This window comes from Heterodontus francisci, chromosome 19, assembly GCF_036365525.1.
Source record: "Heterodontus francisci isolate sHetFra1 chromosome 19, sHetFra1.hap1, whole genome shotgun sequence".
Classification (NCBI taxonomy): Eukaryota; Metazoa; Chordata; class Chondrichthyes; order Heterodontiformes; family Heterodontidae; genus Heterodontus; species Heterodontus francisci.
In genome coordinates, this window is record NC_090389.1 from 36,812,491 (window position 1) to 36,832,575 (window position 20,085).

Consider the following 20,085-nt stretch of genomic DNA (forward strand, 5'->3'; position numbering starts at 1 on the left):
GTGACAATGACTTGGCCATCAAGCTGTCTGTAGAGACAATGTACAAAGGGTAGGGTCATATCCACTGTAATAAGATTACTGTAAACTAATCAAGAAGGGACAATGTACAGAAGGTGAGGTCACACCTAACCAAAGGGTTAAGGTGGACTATAATCTAATATGGAAGGAAGGAACCCACGAGGGGGCTATAAATGGCAGGTGCTGGGACAACTCAGGGCACACCAATTCAAGAAGAAACCAACCTACAGTCAATAGAACACCTCAAGAAAGAAGACAGCGCCACAGCAGCTCAGAAGGCAAGGACTGAGCACACCCTATATCCTGCTGTATAACTACTGCTGTTGGTTAAGTATTGCTTGTATATTCTTGCTGTACTTAATAAACTCTCTATCTTGATTAGGAAGCAAGAGTTTGTACCTTGTGGGTCAAAAGCTAGTCAACATCCCACCTAAACACACAAAAATCTTACAACAGTTGCCAGTGTTCAAATGGAACTTCTAGGGTCTCGCAGAAGTCCACCAATCTGTCCTCCAACAGATTACTAGGAGTGTTGAGGAACCACCCTGACGAAGTGGCAATAGCACCATGGAGCATGAACTGTTGTCCTTTTTCAGGGTGACAGCATTCATCCTCCCACTCCACCAGTGCCATTACTTTTGCCTGCCAGCCAGCCTACTGACACCCCATGCTAATGTGGTTCAGTTTGATGGCACACATTCTAGGGGCAGAGCTGCTTGAGATCATCCTGCAAGGCCATCTGCAGTCTACTATACTGAAAGTCATCAGCCTTCCACACACCATGCTGCAGCTACTGGAATAGCATCTCTGAGTTGAATGTCCCAGTCTCTAAACCTAGTTTGGGGTTCAGGTGATGAAAACACATTTATGTGGTGTAACATATAACATTTAAAAAAATCCTTAGCAAAGATCAGCAGTCTCTTCCACAACAGTATGTACTTTTGAATGCATGACCTGATTTTAATCTGAATTGAAATTGTACCATGTTGCAATTCTGCAGAAAAGCATTGCAGTGATATAACCATCTTGGTTAAACATGAAAGCATTTGCTATGAACACTGGACTTAAGATGGTATCTGAGAAGTCAGGTGACCTCACATCCATTCTGCCAAAGGACAAGACAGAAATCTTGGTTACCGGGACAACGAAGAACACAGATCAAAGACTTTTTTTTGAAAAAACAGAGATTGTAGGGGTATAACACCTAAAGAATAATGGGTTTCACCCTCTGAGACTTTCGGATCGCAAGCATGGAGTCAGTGATTCTGAGGATACAAATGTGCAAGGCAGCTGTTAACAACTGGGAACAGTGGAAGGCCCAGGTGGCTCTGCAGAAACCATACTTCTGGACTTTGCATATTGGAAAAGGACAATGAGTTATTTCTGTTTGATTCCAGATAAATGCAAAAGATTTTCTGACGGCAGACAGGCTGTACAGAAGACCAGAAGTGGCAGCTTTGGGGGAGAGAGAGGGAACATCTGCTCTCACAGAATACTAATACAGCAAAAGCTACAAATACTGGAACCTGTTTTGAAAGTTGAGGTTTGTGGAGGAGTAAAAGCACAAAAGGATCACCAGGAATTGCCTTATTCACAGACGTCCAGGTTGAATGTGCTCGGAGAAGTGAGCAAAGAGGACATTGATTTTGAGAAAGGTCTGGGAGATCCAACCTATTGCAATGAGGAGAAGTTTGGGACTTTTAATCCACAAAGGTTTCGCCATCAAAGAGGTCTGTGTAACTTATAAATGTGGTGTGAGGTTTCCAAGTATTTTAATAAGTATAGAATATATCTTTGTTATGCCAATGTGTTTTGTTGAATGATAATTTTCTTTAATCCACTGACTGGAGATCTGAATTTATGTTTTTCTAAATACATTTTAAAAAGACAAGCTGCCAGCAAAGTCATCCTTCCAGCTTTAGATGATCACCTAGTTTGCAATACTTTATCCTACAATGCAATGCTTGTGAGGAGAGAGACAAAATGTCTGCTAATATCCCAGAAAGAACCAAGACTCACGAAGTTTAAAGGAACTATCTGTACTATCGACAAGAAGAGAAATACTGCTAAATACTATGTTTGAACTCTGCAGCAAAGGGAAGCAACTGAACTCTGACATGAGCAGACCCTAAGTGGGGGTCCCTCTCTCTCTCTCTCCATTCCAGCTTGAAAGCTTTCAAATCCTGCTTGTTGACTGACCACCTTTGCATACACCAGCTAAAATCAGAAACCCCATTGGAGGAAATCATCCACATCGCTATGTCCAAGAGACTCACCGAACTGGTCATCTACCTCTTCAAACTAAAAGCTTCAGGGACCACTGAATTCAGCTGGAAGCCAGCCGAATCACCAAACTTCACAGACTGTAAACTTTTTTTTAGGGACTCTAACTCAACCAATCTACCTTTCCCCACTCTGTAACCTATTTGTCTGTGTGTAAACCTCCAGTGTGTGTGAGAGAGTGAAAGTTGGTATGCTGTTTATTATTTTATTCGTTTGGTTTAGGTACAATAAAGTTAACCTCTTTCTTTGTTAACTCAAGAAAACCTGTACGATTGGTTCTTGTTATGATCATAGCAAGTAAGAAATCAAAAACCTACTGAATTGGCCAGTACATCCACTTTAAGAAAGAATTAAACCTGTTGTGGTCTAACAAGGAGAGGGAAAAGAGGGAAGCCCTTCAACCCGTCCTCACTTGACTAACACCTTTCTTTGTGATTTAAGGTATTAGATACTTACAAAGTGCAATTTAGTTAATGGGGATTTCTTTTAGTTTAGTTCTTATAATAAAAGTATTCAAACATTAAATCTTGTCTTGTAATTCTTTAAATTGGTCTGGGGGTTCATATCTCATATTTTTAATGTTAACAGTCTCACTGAGGTCATAACATCATCTAACACTCTGTTGCTCATATCCTAACTTGCACAAGTCCTGTTTGCCCATCACCTGTGTGTTCACTGACCAACACAATGTCCTGGTCTGACAGCACCTTGATATTAAAATTCTCATCCTTGTTTTAAATCCCTCCATGGTCTTACACATCTTCTCCAGCCTGTCAATTATCTGAGATAATTTGCTGGGAGGTGTTGAAACTCTGTGAGTACAGCAGGTTATTTGCCAGGAGATCAGAGCTTTCATTTAATCTGGCAGTGGGTTGAAATTTTTTTAAAAGCAGTCTCTGAAGCCATTATTGTTTTAGCTTTCCTGTTTTTGTTTTTGCTTCATGGGCAGGGCCTAAGCCAAAAATAGCAGGAAGGGCCCAACAGCACCATGGGAGGTCCAGCACAAAGTAAGAAACTGGTTGTGGCAGCTGGTAGTACTGCAAACTACAACTGGCTCCTATGGAAAAAACTCTCACTCAGTTTTTAAAAAGGCAGCTCGTGGTGTTAAAAAATTGAACAGCCATGTCAACAAAAAGCCTGTCTCTCAGTTTAAAGAAAAACAAGCTGTGCAGACAATGATGGCTGCACTCTTTCTCACTTTTAAAACAGGCAGGTCTAAAAAACCTGAATCTGTCTTAAATGGGAAACAAACAGAAATGTAGCTGTGAAAAATACAAACTGTAAAAGTCCTATATTTATAAAAAGCAGGATTATTACGATAATGGCTTTCAGATATCAATTATGGACTGGAATGTGTCAGACATAGTATCTGAATTTAAACTATTCCAATAGAAAATGGAACTGTGTTTCCTGGACCAAGAAGCGAATGAATCAGTGAAATAAGCTGCCAAAATTAAACTTGCACTGGGCAACGAGGGTTTGCAACAGCTCAATATCTCAGCATTGTCAGCTGAGGATCTGAAGAATCCTAGCAAGACCTGGACATTCCTGGAGCAGCAAATGAAGGTAAAGCTAAATTTTTGAGTAGATAGGCTTGAGTTTATGACCTACCAGCAAAGGCAAGATGAGTCAATTGACCAGTTTGATGTAAGGTGCCGAGACAAAGCTCAAGAATGCAGCATCGCAGATAATGAATTGTGAGAACGGGTTATAGAGCTAGGAATCATGTATACCACAAGAGTCGCCTTTCAAATTGACCTGCCAGAAAAGAAGAAAAGGTACACCATAGATGCACTACTCAATGATGGTTGGAAATTTGAAGCCATCATGGCTGGGTGCCAACAGCTATAAGTGTTGGGGGTGGCTACAACAATTGATATAGTAACCAAAGCTTAGAAGTCTACTAAGCCTTGTGGCAACTATGGCCTGACTTACCCAATTTGAAGATGTCTGGTGTAACAGGACCTGTGCAAAGCTTGTGGCACGCGAGGACATTGGGCAAGGCAGTGCAGAAGGCTGAGCACACAGGAATGGTGGCAGATCACATCAGAGAGAACATCTGCAAGAAAGGACAGCAAACGCAGCAAGAGGTATGCCAACACACAACAAAACACAACATCAGGTCAGCAGAGACATAGGTTGCCAGGAGGACCTGGGAACAGCGAGCAAGCATTCCACATAGTTATTTTGGATCAATATGTCAATGTTATTACACAATCTGAGGCATTTGGTATGATTGGGATGATATGTGCGCAGAAGAGTGGCAAGTGTAAGCTCAGAGTAAAAATCGACACCGGATGAAGTGCAAATATTCTGCCCATCCGTATACTGAAGGACATGTACTTAAAGGAATGGGAACCTTTGGTGCAACCCACCAAAGCTAGGCTGATTGCCTAGAATGGTTCTTCAATCAAGTGCATTGGAACGATAATTTCACAGTGCAGCTATGGGAGCTCCGAATGGCTAGCACAAATGTTTTATATTGTAGATACAACAGGACCAGCTGTCACAGGACTTCCAGTCTGCTGAGATTTATGAATCCCACAATACACGAGGTCAGCATCGTACTGAAAGCTACAGAAGGTTACAACATGGAGTGCATTGAGTTGATTAGAGACCTGAAACTACTTTACCCAGGCAGGTTTGATGCAATTGGCAATTTCAAGAGTGATGCCATATTACATGTGAGAGAGAATGCAGTTCCTATTATTGATGCGTCAAGGAAGTGCAGCATCCACAAGAAGCTTAAAGTGGAGCTGGACAAGATGGAGTACAATGGAGTCATCCGCTGAGTGCAACAGCATTCTGATTGCTGCAGCTCCATTATCTGCATGCTGAAGAAAGATGGCAATCTCAGGATTTGCTTAAACCCACGGTGACTGAATTTAGCCCTTAAGAGATGCCCGCACAAAATCCCAACCCTTGGGCAGTTGAATCCTACGTTTACTGGTGCTCGGAATTTTTTAAACCTCAAAGCGAAACATGGCTACTGTTCTGTCCACTTAGCCAAGATGTCCCAGCTACTCACAACTTTTAGAATGCCACTCTGGAGATACTGTTTCAGATGGTTATCGTTTGTTCTGTGCATCAGCCAGGACATTTTCCAACAATACATGGACAGGATAACAGAAAATGTCCCGGGCTGTATTTGTATAGCTGATGAAATTGTGGTGATGGAGCGGACCAGGGCAGAGCATGACCGAAACCTACATTTGCTAATATTGGCTGCTCATCGTGAGGGTCTTGTGTTTAATAGCAAGAAGTTCCAGGTCAACATTGGGCACATCAACTTCTTTGGGTTGATATATTCCGCCACAGGAATACACCCAGACCCAGATAAGATCAAAGATGCCAGAGTCATGCCAAATTCTCAGGACTGGGAAGACCTATAATGGTGTCGAGGGCTGTTCAACCTTTTGCTGAGCAAGCAGCACCGCTTAGGGAACTGCTGCGTAAAGATATCCCCTACTTGTGGCAGGAAGATCACTAGCAGGTGTTTGAATCCTTAAGGTTAACTCTGTCAAGTCAAGGCAGCGTGCTACAATATTACAACCCAACCAAAGAGACCACGCTCGAGGTTGACGCATCCCAGAGGGATTAGGTGCCTGTATCATGCAGGAAGAGGGGCCAATCACCTTCAGAAGAGTTTGTCGCATAACCAATCCGATTACTCTAACATCGAACATGAAATCCCAGCTCTGTTTTTTGGTATTGCTAGGTTTTGCACCTACTTGTTCAGAAAACATTTTACCATGGAGACTGACCACAAGCCACTTGAAACCCTATGGCACAAACTACTCACAAGTGCTCCTCCGTGGTTGCAGAAACTTTTGGTGAAGGTCCAGGGCTACGATTGTGACGTCTGATATAAACTGGGCAGCAAAATGGTCACATCGGATATCCTGAACAGGTTGCCTAACCTGAATAATGATGCAGATGTCTCGTTGGATTTGCTTGTCCACTGTACGGATACTGAGATTGTAGATGTTCTGAAGATTGACCTCATGAGTTTTGGACCCACAAATAATAGCAACTGAAAGATGAGATGGCACATGACCCTACTCTATCGTTGTTGTGGAATGATGGCCTGATACCATATAGGAAGTAACCGAATGTCTACGTTCTTTCTGGCCTTATCGAGAAGGGGTGATTTTCGAAGGCAAGCAAGTCCTGATACCCAAAGCTCTGCATTCTGATATTCTAGCCCAACTGTATCAAGGGCACAGATTTGTTTCACATTCGGGGTGATGATTTCCTCCTCGTCATGGATTACTTCACCAAGGTTCCGATCATCATTGTCGCATAACCAATCCGATTACTCTAACATCGAACATCGTATGTTGGCCTTCATAGCGATAGGATTTGAGTGCAGGAGCAGGGACATCTTGCTGCAATTATACAGGGCCTTGGTGAGGCCACACCTGGAATATTGTGTGCAGGTTTGGTCTCCTTATCTGAGGAAGGATGTTCTTGCTATAGAGGGAGTGCAGCGAAGGTTTACCAGACTGATTCCTGGGATGGCGGGACTGGTGTATGAGGAGAGATTGAGTCGGTTAGGATTATATTCACTGGAGTTTAGAAGAGTGAGGGGGATGTCATAGAAACCTATAAAATTCTAACAGGACTTGACAGGGTAGATGCAGGAAGGATGTTCCCGATGGTGGGGGAGTCCAGAACCAGGGGTCACAGTCTAAGGATACGGGGTAAACCTTTCAGGACTGAGATGAGGAGAAATTTCTTCACCCAGAGAGTGGTGAGCCTGTGGAACTCACTACCACAGAAAGCAGTTGAGGCCAAAACATTGTATGTTTTCAAGAAGGAGTTAGATATAGCTCTTGGGTCTAAAGGGATCAAAGGGTATGGGGAGAAAGCAGGAACAGGCTACTGAGTTGGATGATCATAATGAATGGTGGAGCAGGCTTGAAGGGCCAAATAGCCTACTCATGCTCCTATTTTCTATGTTTCTGTCAGGCAGCTATGGCAAGTGCAGTGGTTGCTCATACAGTCAGTGCCCTGTTCAGTCTATTAGGTGTGCAGGACGAACTCATATCCGAAAATGGGCTGCAATATGCAGGAAAACCACTCAGAGACATGTGTGTCAGGTGGGGAGTCCGTAATGTGACACTGCTGCCACATTATCCAAAGTCTAACGGCATGACTGAATGCATGGTGCACAACATCAAATCATTTATTTTAAAGTGCAGGAACAGGTCAAGATCTCAAGGTTGCAATGTTGCACCTACAGGCCACTCCATCAGACATGGGCTTACTGTCACCTGCAGAGTTGATGTTTGGAAGCCAAGTAAGAACTACGCTGCCCAGTCATCACCTCTCTAAGTTTTCCACGTAAAGGATATACTTCTGTCTAAACGAGGAAAGATGAAGGCATCGTACGACAGGCATGATGGACCAGAATCAGCTCTATTTCGGGTAAGGCAGAAAATCAGAATCATCAATCATGCGTCCGGAACTTGGTATCCTGCAGTGTTTGCTGGGATTTGCGACCAAATGAGATCATATGAGGCCCAGACACCCAATGATGCGATTCTCAGACGGAATCAAAGTCAGCTCAGAGAGCTGTACGACACTACGTGTGACAACCCTGTGGCATCGTGGACACGTTCAAAGACAAAGTCTGAAGATGAACGTACAAATGCTACGAACACAGAGGAAGAACATGTTAACCAGAGTTCTGAGCCACCTGATTCTCAGAGGAGTCATCAAGACAAGCTCAGCTCTGGGAAGAGATTCATGATAACCAGATGGGGATGAATAAACAAACCTCCTCTACGTTTAGAGAGTGTTAAATTTGCTTACATGTAAATAACATTTTGTTTAATAATGTATAGTTAATCCAAACCACAACATCACTGCACACTGTACATATGTTTTTATCTTTGGAAAAAAAAGGGGGATGTTATAGTATGACCTTAAAAAGGGACTACCTTAAGAACGGACCAGCTTAAGAGCTGCAAGTGAAGACACCAAAGGAAGTGATGTCGTGTTGCACATAACCAGATGGTTGTGGTTGGAGCCTGGCAGATTGAGAGGTGTTCAAATCTAGCGCGTGCAGTAACTACTTGTAAATATATGATCTAGTTCAGTTATAATAAAATCCACCTTTTATTGGGATATTACTTGTAGTCTTGTGAGTCTTAGAACAGATCACTCACCAAATGGACAAGTAATATTACACTGATCATGCTGCCCCTTGGCCTATGATGACTTCAGTGGGTGCCCTCTGGCTGCCTGAGGCCAGGATTTACTCAACACCGATTTCAGCAGAGACCACAAAATAGCAAATGATTCTAAGGCAGCAATGCAAGCAGGGCTGGCAGGGCTTTAAATATGATGTCAGCATCTGCTCCAGTGTCATCTGATACAGCGCCTCGAATCCCACCCCATGTCACGAGATTGGGCCTGCCCCGTGCCTCCATTATTAGAATTGCCTGCCCACCGTCTGATTGCAGAGGGCTGGCCGCACACGTGACGAGCGGCAAAGGCACCCACTTCCAGGTTCGCCGTCAGGACCCGCGACAGGTTCACTGAATTCAACCCGAGGTGTGCAGTCCTGTTGATCCAGTATGCCAGTGGAGGGATGAATGACATCAGCAATAATGTGAAAAGCGGCAGAGAAAAGATCATTCTGCGGCAGTATAACAGAATTCCGAGCAGGATGGGAACCAGCAGGAACAGATCAGAGCTAGCTCAATGTAGAGTAAAAAGCTCCCAGCCAAGAAAATGAATACATTAGTATGAGAGTAAAAACAGAAAATGCCGGAAATAAAGCAGATCAAATAGCAACTGAGGAGAGAGAAGCATAACTGACAAATGGTCATCAATCTGAAACGTTAACTCTGTTTCTCTCGACACAGATGCTGCCAGACCTGCTCAGTACTTCCGGCACTCACTGTTTTCATTAGTGACAGCAGCATTTATTTTATCATTCGAAGAATATTTGGATTAAAAGCATAAAAGACATAGCTACAAATACAACCAATATTTCATCATTATTTTGATAAGAAATATGAACACAAGAGTTAACACAAGTAAAGGTTTAGATACTTAATTTTCAAGTTCAGTTCTTCAAACTCTTAATGTTAATTTTTTTTTAAAATTATTTATTTGTTTCATTGGGGAACTGGGTTATTGATAATGCTGGGCATTACAAACAGTCCTGACTGTTTCAGACATTTATCCATTTATCTTTCTTTGAACAGCTCAAGAGTAATTCCAGTTGACAAGCATGTTAATCAGGACCTGAAAATCCTATATGTAAAAGAATGTTAATGCCAAATGGAAGATAGTCAACAGAATACAGTAGTAATGGTTTATGATAATAGACTTGTAATCTAATAATGCAGAGAAAATGAGTTCAATTCTCACCACATCAGTATCAGAAGTTGAATTCAGTTTCTTTTAAAGTTGGTAACAGTAGTAAACCAATCAGGTGGTCACTTTTAATGTTCATTGGGGAAGAAAAGCTGATGTCCTTACCCTGGCTTATGTGTGACTCCAGTTTGACACCAACATAGTTGACTCTGAACTGCCCTCTGAAGTAGCCTAGCTCAGTTATATTAAACCACTGCAAGTGGCCCACCACCACCTTCTCAGGGCAACTGGGAATGAACAATAATTGCCACCCACATCCCAAGAATGAATACAAAAAAAGGCAGGGATTGAGAAATTAATTTTACGCTGAGGAATGCAAAGAATGGTACAGCTAAAACAAGTAAGATTAGAGTAACATAGATGGATATTATATATAGATAGTAAGTAAATATTAATATTTAGGAATAATTCAGGAACACTGATGTGAGGAATTACATGGGAGCTTTAAACTTTCTTGTATTGTCACCATTTTATGCAGGCTCCATATGAGCACATTGTAAATAATAGTTTTATTTGTAGCAATGTATTTTATTTGACTAATAGTTACAAAACCTGAATTATTTTCATTAGTGACTACTATGAGGTCCTAGAAATGAAGACTTTGAAGATCAGAGCAATAGTAAAAAAGCCCTAGCAATTCACAGGACACAATCGCAGCAGGTTGCATCCACTGAACCCGTCTGAGGATGCTGGGCATCTAATGTGCATAGGCTGGCAGGTTACTTTATGCAACCAGAAAATTTGGTACCTGCCTGCCATATAGATGTGTAGCCCAGGCCCCTTTGCCTGTCTCTTGCCATATTCCCCCATCAGCTCTTTTTCACGGCAGGCTGATCAAGGAATTTTGGAAAATAGTTCACCAGTTCTGGGTTCCAGGCTGTTGATGGACAAGCCTGCTATGTGGCCCGCTTCCACAAACCTGAAGACCGGGACAGCTCCTCTCACTGAACACATGAGCCTTTGTACTCCCCCCAACTCTTGAATGAACCGCCAAAGCAATAGCTCTCAGTGTAGGGAGAGCCCGCCACTGGGTCTACCGTCCGATAACACACGTCTTTTAAGGGGTGAACAGAGGTTGAAGACATGGGAGATATAAGGTGCTATATAAAAAGAAGTCTTTATTTTTCTTTCTTTCTACAATACAAGAACTTCCCATTTATGGCGGCTTCAAGTGCTAAGGTATTTTGCTTTGTGCAGCTGCAGGTGTGGAAGGAATATTTGCCTAAATCATCAGGATTTTCCTCAGTTTTAATCAATCTGGTGAAGATGGATACATTAAATAAAAATAAACCTACTAAATTGCAGAGACATAATATGAAGTAAGCACAGCGTAGGACCACTTATATTTTACTTTGTGCTAGTGACTCCTCCAGTAGTAGACACAAACGAGTCCCATGTGTGTTATATAACAATATCAGCTTAAACACATGAATTTCATCATTTAGCATTTTCCAGATCAAAAGACTTGTAACAATGCTGCAAAAGTAGTAAATCCTAACAGTTTGGCACATGCACAGATCTGAAAAATAATTAGCCATCAGGGAAATTACATAAAGCACTTTAAAACAGATATTACAAACTTGCAGAAGAAACATGCCATCATTATGACTCTACACATTAGACATTTGAATTGCACCTTCCATTATTTGGTGGCTGACTTGCTTCCAATAGAAAAAAATGTATACATTTAAATCTCTTCAGCTCCCAAAAATGATGAAGCAAGTTAACAAAAGACCATCAGCCAGGAAATTCCTTGGAGCTGTTCCTATTCTGCCTTCGCAACTTTGCCAAAAAGGCAGTAAAAACCCTGTTTATACTCTGAGGAAGTTGGCGGCCATTGTTTCAAAGTAAATTCTTAATAATTATTAAATTTCTTGCAACAAACTAGTAATAAGAAAAGGAAGGATGCTTTGAAATTTTGTCATTTGGGAAGAAGCTTGCTATACCCGATTTAACGTTTCAGGTCTTTGAAAGGTCAGAGACCTGAAACGTTAACTCTGCTTCTCTGTCAACAGATGCTGTCTGACCTGCTGAGTATTTCCAGCACTTTCTGTTTTTGTTTCAGATTTCCAGCATCTGCAGTATTTTGCTTTTATTATATTGCTATACCGATTTTTGTGTACTGGTGTAAGTCAGTTCTAAATCGTTAGGAACTGGTGTAAGTCTCACCAGAATGATATTGTACAAACATCACTCAATTTTCATGGGTCAGATTTTGGAAAAGCTCAAAAGGCATTTCAAGCCATTTCCCCAAATCTGAAGCGCGAGAGGTCTAAGAAACAACAGGCAAAAATGAAGTGGAAGAAAATGAAATGTGCAGATTCTGCAGACGACTGATAGAGTAGGCCAGCAGCACTTTTAATGGCTGCTGACGTAGAGGTGCTGCCTTGTGTTTGTTAGGAAGAAGGCCCAGGTTTACACTCTGTGGCATCATTCATATAATTCAGCAATGCAGCAAGCTTAGAAGGATATGGAACCAGACTAGAGAGTGTCACTGTCTGTGCCAGCCCTATGTGCACTTTAGCAGAATATTCCCTGACAGCAGATGGTACCGAACTGAATCTGGCTCTCTGCTGACATGGAACCTGTGAAGATAGCTCCCTACAGTCATTGCCAGGCAGATATGACAGTGCCTGCAAACATGGTTAGTGGCATCTTGATGGGTGCAGCCAATCTGGCTTTGGCTGCTACTGATCTCCCTGTCATGTCTTCTTTCATGTTGCAGCACTGAAGACCTAACAGATTGTAATTGTGGTGGTTCTGAAGAACCATCCAGCATAATGGTTGGTTAGCCCTATATTATCAGGCCTGCTGTTGCAACCTATCTGGAGCTTCTGTGTGCAATAATGCTCTGCCAAAGCAAGCTATATGCCTCTCTATCCGCAGAGGCTGCTGTAAGGCTATCAGCAGGACAATGCTGGTACAGCCTGACATGTCTGGCATCTTTCTGCTCTTCTTCCAAACAGTTCAGATATCTGGGCATTCCCACTGGGAAATCTATTGGTGGAATGCATAGAACTGGAAGGAAAAGCAATAAGCAGCACAAAGTATACTAAAAAATCTCACAGGAGAGCTCTTTGTGATAGCAAAAAACAAGCCAAAAAAAGACAAAACCAGTGCAGGAACAGCCTAAAAATTGTTCAGTTTGTCTTCTTGCATGGCCTAAATTGCATCTGATCTCCAAGAAACATGGGATGTCCATTATACACGTGTGTGATATGAAAGTGGTGTTGTTCTAGTGTAAAACGGCCAGCCACACGCAATCCCATGGCTGCCGGCCAATTAGCTCACAGCAGGTGTGGAGTCCGTCTCATTGAAGGCCAGAGGTGGGAAGTGAAGTGGCAAAGTCAGTGTCAGCTGATGCTGTGGCAGGTGCTGGCACCATATTTAAAGGGTTGTCAGCCCTGCATTCACTGCTGCCTCCAAACTGCAGTGCTTTGCTTGACTGCTGCCTCCAACCAAGGAGTTGACCAAAAGCCTACAGCAAGAATAGCAGAAGGAAAACTCCAGGTGGCCCCATGGTTTAGTGATTCCTCCCTGCAGGTTCTCCTCCAGGTTTCAAGGTCAAGGCAAGAGGAATGGGAAAGCAAGGAATGGGATGTGGAGAGCAGCCCTCCTGACCAAGCAAACCTGGCAGAGATTGCAGACAAGGTCAGCAGCCTTGGGGTCACCTAGAGAACCTGGATACAGTGCCTCAAGCAGGTGAATGACCTCTTTCGGTGTGCCAAGGTGAGTACTCAATACCTAATTTCCCTTTGGGCCTTGCATGTGACAACACGAGTGGATGTGGTTGGTAGAGAGGGAGTGACCACCCAGTCAGTGGCAAGGGGATCAGGAAGCAGCATATCATGTCAGAGGCATGGCTGCATCTCAGTGAGAGGCACCCATCTGTTATTGCTGACTCGCACAAAGTCCCTCGACAGTGGCCGTATGTAGGAGGCATTGTTCTGTCCCCATCGTGGACTGCTGGGCTGCCACCAGCATAGGCATTGTGGCTGTCTTCATGGGGAAACTAACAGTATTCCTTCTTGTGTTTGCAGGAGAAGACGGCACCCAACAGCAAAGAAAAGGCCGAGACCTGTGGAGGGGTGCCGTACCTGCATATCCTGACCCTCGAGGAGGAGGAGGCCTTGGAAATGGCAGGGCACCAGGGTGGCCACATGATTGCTGATGGCGCAATAGGAGTGCCAACCCAAGAGTGTGAGTGAACGAGGGAGGGATCTCATGCACACAGGGGATACTGCTCATGTGTCCACCACTGGACACATGGAGCTCCACAGCAGGGATAGTTGTGATGATGAAATGGGAAGCTCATAGCCCTTCAATATTTCTGCTCTCGTGCAGGTCAGGGTCATGCTGAAGGACATGGAGCTCGAGAGACCAGGAACCAGCCAGTCTCTGAGGAGGAGGAGGGATCCATAGGGGGAGGGTCACATAATTTTCTTGCACCCTCCATTAGCACAGATACTCTCACATTGGTGGGCATGCATTCATGAATAGATTCAGCGTTCTGTGAGTGCATTCCAGATGTGACCGAACAGCTGATGGAGGCTGTGATAGCTGAAACCACTGACAGTTGGAGTACTGTCTGGCGAACATCTGGTGGAGCTGCCAAAGGCTATGCATATCCATGTGCGAATGATGGGGGAATCCATCCATAAGTGCTGCCATGTCTCTGGCATGTGTGCACATGGCTTCCTACATGGAGAGATTGGTGACCCTCATGGAGAGCCTGTTCCAGCAGTCCACTTAGTGGATGCCAGAGAATAGTGCAGATCCACACAGCATCACCTTGTTCACGAGCTCAATACAAAAGTGGCAAAATGAGAGGACTATGTACCTGGAAGCTCCAGCAGGTCCTCTTCCTTCTCAGGTCAGCAGGGAGGTACAAGTAAACCTTGAAAGAGAGGAGGAGCAGCTGACCTCTGCTTCTGGGGACTCCTCTCAGGGTGTTCCTGGTGTGGACAGTGGCTCTTCAGCCCTTCTGCCAGTGACTCCAGCACCTCGAGTAGCCGAGATGATAGAGGAGGGTCCTACACCTGTGCAGGACTCCTTCCGCATGCCAGGGTCCTTCAGGCCTCAGGCAGCTAGAGGACGGCCCCCAAGGTCATCCCAAGCCAAGGGACAACCCGATCAGCAGCTGCCTCTATTTCAGCTGCAAGCGGAGAGGGAGCACCACCTAGGAGCACCCGTAAGAGAATTAAGAGCACCTAGCTACACTTGGGGGTCATGGGCATTTAGATTATGTAGATGTAAAGCTTCTCTTCTGTTGTGCCGCTCAATAAATCTTGCATTCACTGTTGTTGTATCTCATTGCAATTCTTGATGTCCTGTGAGATCTCATCTACAGCCTTACTCCCTCAATGGGCTGGAAGCAATGGACTAAGCCGCATCCAGTCAGCTCCTCAGCCTTGCTGCTATGTGCTTTGCATCGGGGCGGTGGATGATGGAGTGCAAAATGAAGGAGATAACAGCAGGACCGATTAAAGGTAAGGCTTTATTGGAATCTTTCTGAAGGGCATAAGGGTCACAAGAAATGGCTCTGTATTAGGGCATCCCAAGCCTCCCTTGTGCATATCTCATGCTTGCCTGTGGACCAAGAGGCCCCTCATCTTGCCTCGCCAGCGACCAATGTCCTCATCATTCAATGCCTTGCCCTCTGCAGAGCACACCAGACCACCATGATATGAATGTCCCTTGCTGGGGCATACCGAAGGGCTCCACCAGATTGGCCTAGGCACCTGAACCACATTTTCAGACCAATCGCCTGCTCGATGGTCACTCGGGTTGACCGTTGTAGGTGTTGTACCTCTCCTCTGCATCTGTGCTTGGGTTCCTCACAGGCATGAGTAGCCATGTCTTTAGTGGGTAGCCCTTGTCTGCTGGTATCCATCCCTGAAGGCATGCTGGGGGCTAGAAAAGCTGTGGCACCTGGGACTGCTGAAGTATGTATGTATTGTGGCTGCTTTCTGGGAACTGTGCGCACACTTAAAAGGTCTGATTTCGATAGTCACAGACCAGTTAGACATTGATGGAATGGAAACCCTTCCTGTTGATGGACATTGCTGGCTAGTCTGTGGGAGCCTTGATGGCCACATGTACACAGTCAATGATAACTTGCATGTGGGGGAATGCAGCGATGGCCCCGAACCCAATGGACCTCTCTGCCTGACTTTCCAGATCAGTGCGATAGTGTACATAGTCACCAGCCCTCTTGAACATGGCATTGGTCACCTCCTTGATGCACCATTGGGCCACAGACTGGGAGATCCCATACATGTCCCCAGTGGATCCCTGGAAAGTCCCGGAGGTGTAGAAGTTGAGAGTCACGGTGATCATCAGGGCTACTGGCATTGGGTGTCCATCAACACCCATGGGTTTCAGATCACCCTGCAGGTTGGCGCAGAGATCAGTGACTGCCTCCCTGGAGAGTCGCATGTATTCACCAACACTTCTGCTCGGACATCTGGAGGTAATTGAGCCTCGAGCGGTACACGCTGACTTGGGGATGGCCTCTTCTGTCTGCAGGAGGCTGTTGGAGTACCCCTCTGTTCCCTTCTGCACTTTGCCCATCCCAAGGCTGGCTGTCTTGCTGATACTGAAATTCTTGATGTGCCCCTAGCTGTGCCTAGACCTCCCTCCCTCTGAGTTGCCCCTCCTCCTGAACCAAGGCTGCAAAGCCTGGGTAGATGAGGCCCACGTCAGGTGGACTTGCTCCTAGTCTAAGGCTTTTTATCCATATGGTCCTCCCACCACCAAACCTTTCCCTGAATAATTTTTTTAGAGCAAGTTTCACTGCCTTGATGGCATCCTGGCAGCATGACCCCCAGTGCTGGCAGCTTTGCGCCCCTTCCGCCATTATGCAATGCCTCTGTGCACCACCCTCCCTTCCAGCTCATGCTAACTCTCTCAATGGCTGGCTGAGAGAGCCAGCACTGAGCTCCCACTTCCTTGCCACCTCCTTTAACCAGGCGAGGCTCTGAAGCCCTGTGGTTCCTGTGTGCCATTAGTAAAATTCAAGATGGCCTGTAAAATTCCAGTTAATTGGTCTTTTAAACACCTTAAATGGTGTTCTGCCGTGTTGTTGTGCAATGTCCACCCTCCATAGTTCCCGCTGTTGGTAAAATAGGGAATCGGCGTAAAGACATTGTACTTCCAACCAAACGAGTTCTGCTTCCATTTTACGGTTCCCTGCCATGCACCCACCACCCCACCCCCCCCCCCCCCCCCAACCCAACCTCTGAACTCATTCTAAGTGACCCGGTAAAATTCTGGACTTAGTATTATGAGTCCACACCCTCTTCTGTCTGTTACACCCCATGAACTGATGTGTAGCCATAACTAACATGAAAATTGGCCCCAATATTTAAGTTTGAATAAAATACAATGGAGGATTTTTGAAGTTAATACAATACTTTATTTTGTTATTATTAACATGTATTATTAACATTTATTAACCAATATATTTACTTATATTAGTTATTCTTTGGTGCTTTCCATTTTTATACACGAACAGAAACACTTTCTAATGTGGGATTTTTGTCGCCAGCAGTTTTCTGCTATGAAAATATCTGAATTGCTCATGAAGGCAGAAAATGAAATACGAATATGTCAAGTCCAGCATCCTCACACCACAAATACCGTACAGCTGTGTCACCACTGGCTGCATTGCCACTCTTATTCACTATAGTACTAAACTACTAACATTTCTGCAATGCTGTTAGTCACCTTCTATTGACGATGGTAGAGTCATAAATAGAGATATACAGGTTCAACATCAAATCAGTTTGCATGGTATCGTATTATAGTCATGGGCTGGTACTAACCATAGTTATATTAATCCACTGAGAATTTGAAACACATGAAAATAAATAATGATTTAAAGGTACGGTGATTAATAGAATCAAAGGAAACATAAACCAGAAGCACAATGAGATTTAAGCAATAATTCTACATGCCAATGTACTGTGCTGGAATTGAGGATTGGACAGAGAACAAAGAAAGGCTAAGGAGTAGAAATTCATCTCAGGTAGTGGAGCAAAGCAGGCAGTATTGGGTCAGCCTCCTGTTATGTGCAGCGCCTGATATTTCATTCCATTTACTGCAATGGAGCTGACTATTAGTTGCTGCATATTACAGGCAGCCGGTCCAATACTGCCTGTTTTGCACCACAGCCTGAGTCAAATTTCTACCCCAAAGTTTTTAATAGATTGAATTATCATCAATTTCCCACTACAGTACCCACACAAGTGCACCACTGCTACTTGATCCAAATGGCTCCTTTAATAAAGAAACTTCTGATTTAAAAACATTTAAATGAGTGATTGTTGGGAGATTAGGCACAAGACAGCCTGAAATGGAGCACAGCCTGTTATACAAAAATATCCTTAATTGTGTTAAAGTATCCTCAAATGCAATCCAGGGATGGGCAGTGGCCAATCAAAACAATTGAATAAGTTAAATATCTTACAAGAAAATTAAATGCAATAATAAGGTCTCTTCATTTCAAAAAATCAAGAATTATAATACCTTGAAAAATCACTTGCAGTAGTAATTGTTGAGTTAAAAGCTATTCTCCGCCATTTTTAAAAGTCATTTAACTTCAGCAGAACTTCACTATAACAGATGGAAGCATTGTCCTCATTATTCAGCTGTACAAGTGCTTGCCTACCTCTGCCAAATATTGACTGCAGCCATAAAAAGAACAAACTCTTTAGTCTCTCTTGACACCCGGACACGCACACACTAATACCTCATATGATCCCATCGCCATCTGGCACCTTTATATGTAAACCATTATCCCTGAGAAAGAAAACTAACGTTTAACTTAATGGTTTATCTCCTACCTATTCAATAGCAATGTACCATCACCAGGATAAACACGGAATAATTTCTTTGTGCAACAAGGGTGCATTTCAAAATATTTGCTTTATATAATAACAGGATATTTTTTTTAAAAAACACTAAATAGTCTCACAGCAGAGAAATATATAAAAAATGGCAAAGTTGCATCGCAACTCAATACAGTGCCAATTATCACGAGACTTACACAGCTGAGAAAAATCAACTCAGATTTAAGTGGACATATGTTTTGTAAATCAATTTGTTTGTATAGCTTAAATGGTGAGGCTTAGGTGGGAACAAAACTCTCCCTATAGGGGAAAATCTCTCCTGTCCCCTGTGTGTCACAAAACTATAAAAGCATATATTATAATCACATCTGCAATATTCCGACACACGGTACACTGAGGAAATATTTCCCTTGCATACACTGTATATTTGTTTTCTCATTGTTGGTAACACTTCAGTCAGCACTCAAATGCACTCAATAAGTCTGCTGTAAAAAACAGCAGTTGTGATGGATTATCTTTTCCAAAATAATGAGCAATGTATTTAATTTTGAGTCATTTGTTCGCATAGAGCAGGTACTGGGCCTGTTCTGCTCGGGTTTTGGTGGGATTGCTGCGGCCTAACAAACATATGCCTCCGAGTACAATAATATTTTTCTATCTTCAGGTGAAACCGGGAGAAGTAGGCGTGCTCCTTCTACCTCCTCAGGATTCCCCAGGATCACTACTGACCCGTGATCATCCCCTTACCCTCCCGTTGTTCTTTTCCCCACTCCCCCTTCCAGGGCTTACCTTAGGGTTGCTACTAGCAAAGGAAGCACCCCAAATTGGATCAGGCCACAGGGGGCAAGCCGCACAATCGGCACCAGCAGCTGGTCTGATATTATTAAAATGAAGCTCGAGGCCCAATTACACGCAAGACTCAAGCCTCCTGGTTCAGGCGCCTACTGGAAGCACGTCATCATTTATGTTCTTGAAAACAGGTCACAACGAATTTCTACGCCCGTGGCTGTTTTCTTTAATAAACCACTAAATAATCTAGAGTGGAAAACACTTGTGTCACCCTGGACTATAGTTCTTCAAGCTATATTGAACAAATAAAATGTAAAGTTTTAAGTTTGCTGTTTCATTTGGAGATTTGCATTTTTTAAACCACCACAAATGCAACAGATTTCTCATTAACGTTTGACCTGTTAAGTTACAGCACATATCAATCTCCTGCCTAAAGAGCATGGTTAACTTTAATATGTAATGTGATGAAAAGTAATTTTGTTGAATTTGAAGACGAGCCAGCTATTTCAAGCCTAATTAAGTTCATCGCACTTCATGACTTCAGTAAGACAAACTCACAAGGTGTCAAAACATGCTGGAAATGCATCACAACTTAAGACACATGCCTAGGGGGAGTGTATTTATTCCTCTTCAGAGAGGAATTTGTTGAATCTGATAGAAAAAAAAGTAATTAAATTGATACAATATGAAAAATAAAAAGCTTTAACAATTGCCAGTAAAGCTCCAATTGTAAATCTGAGAACAAGTTTTC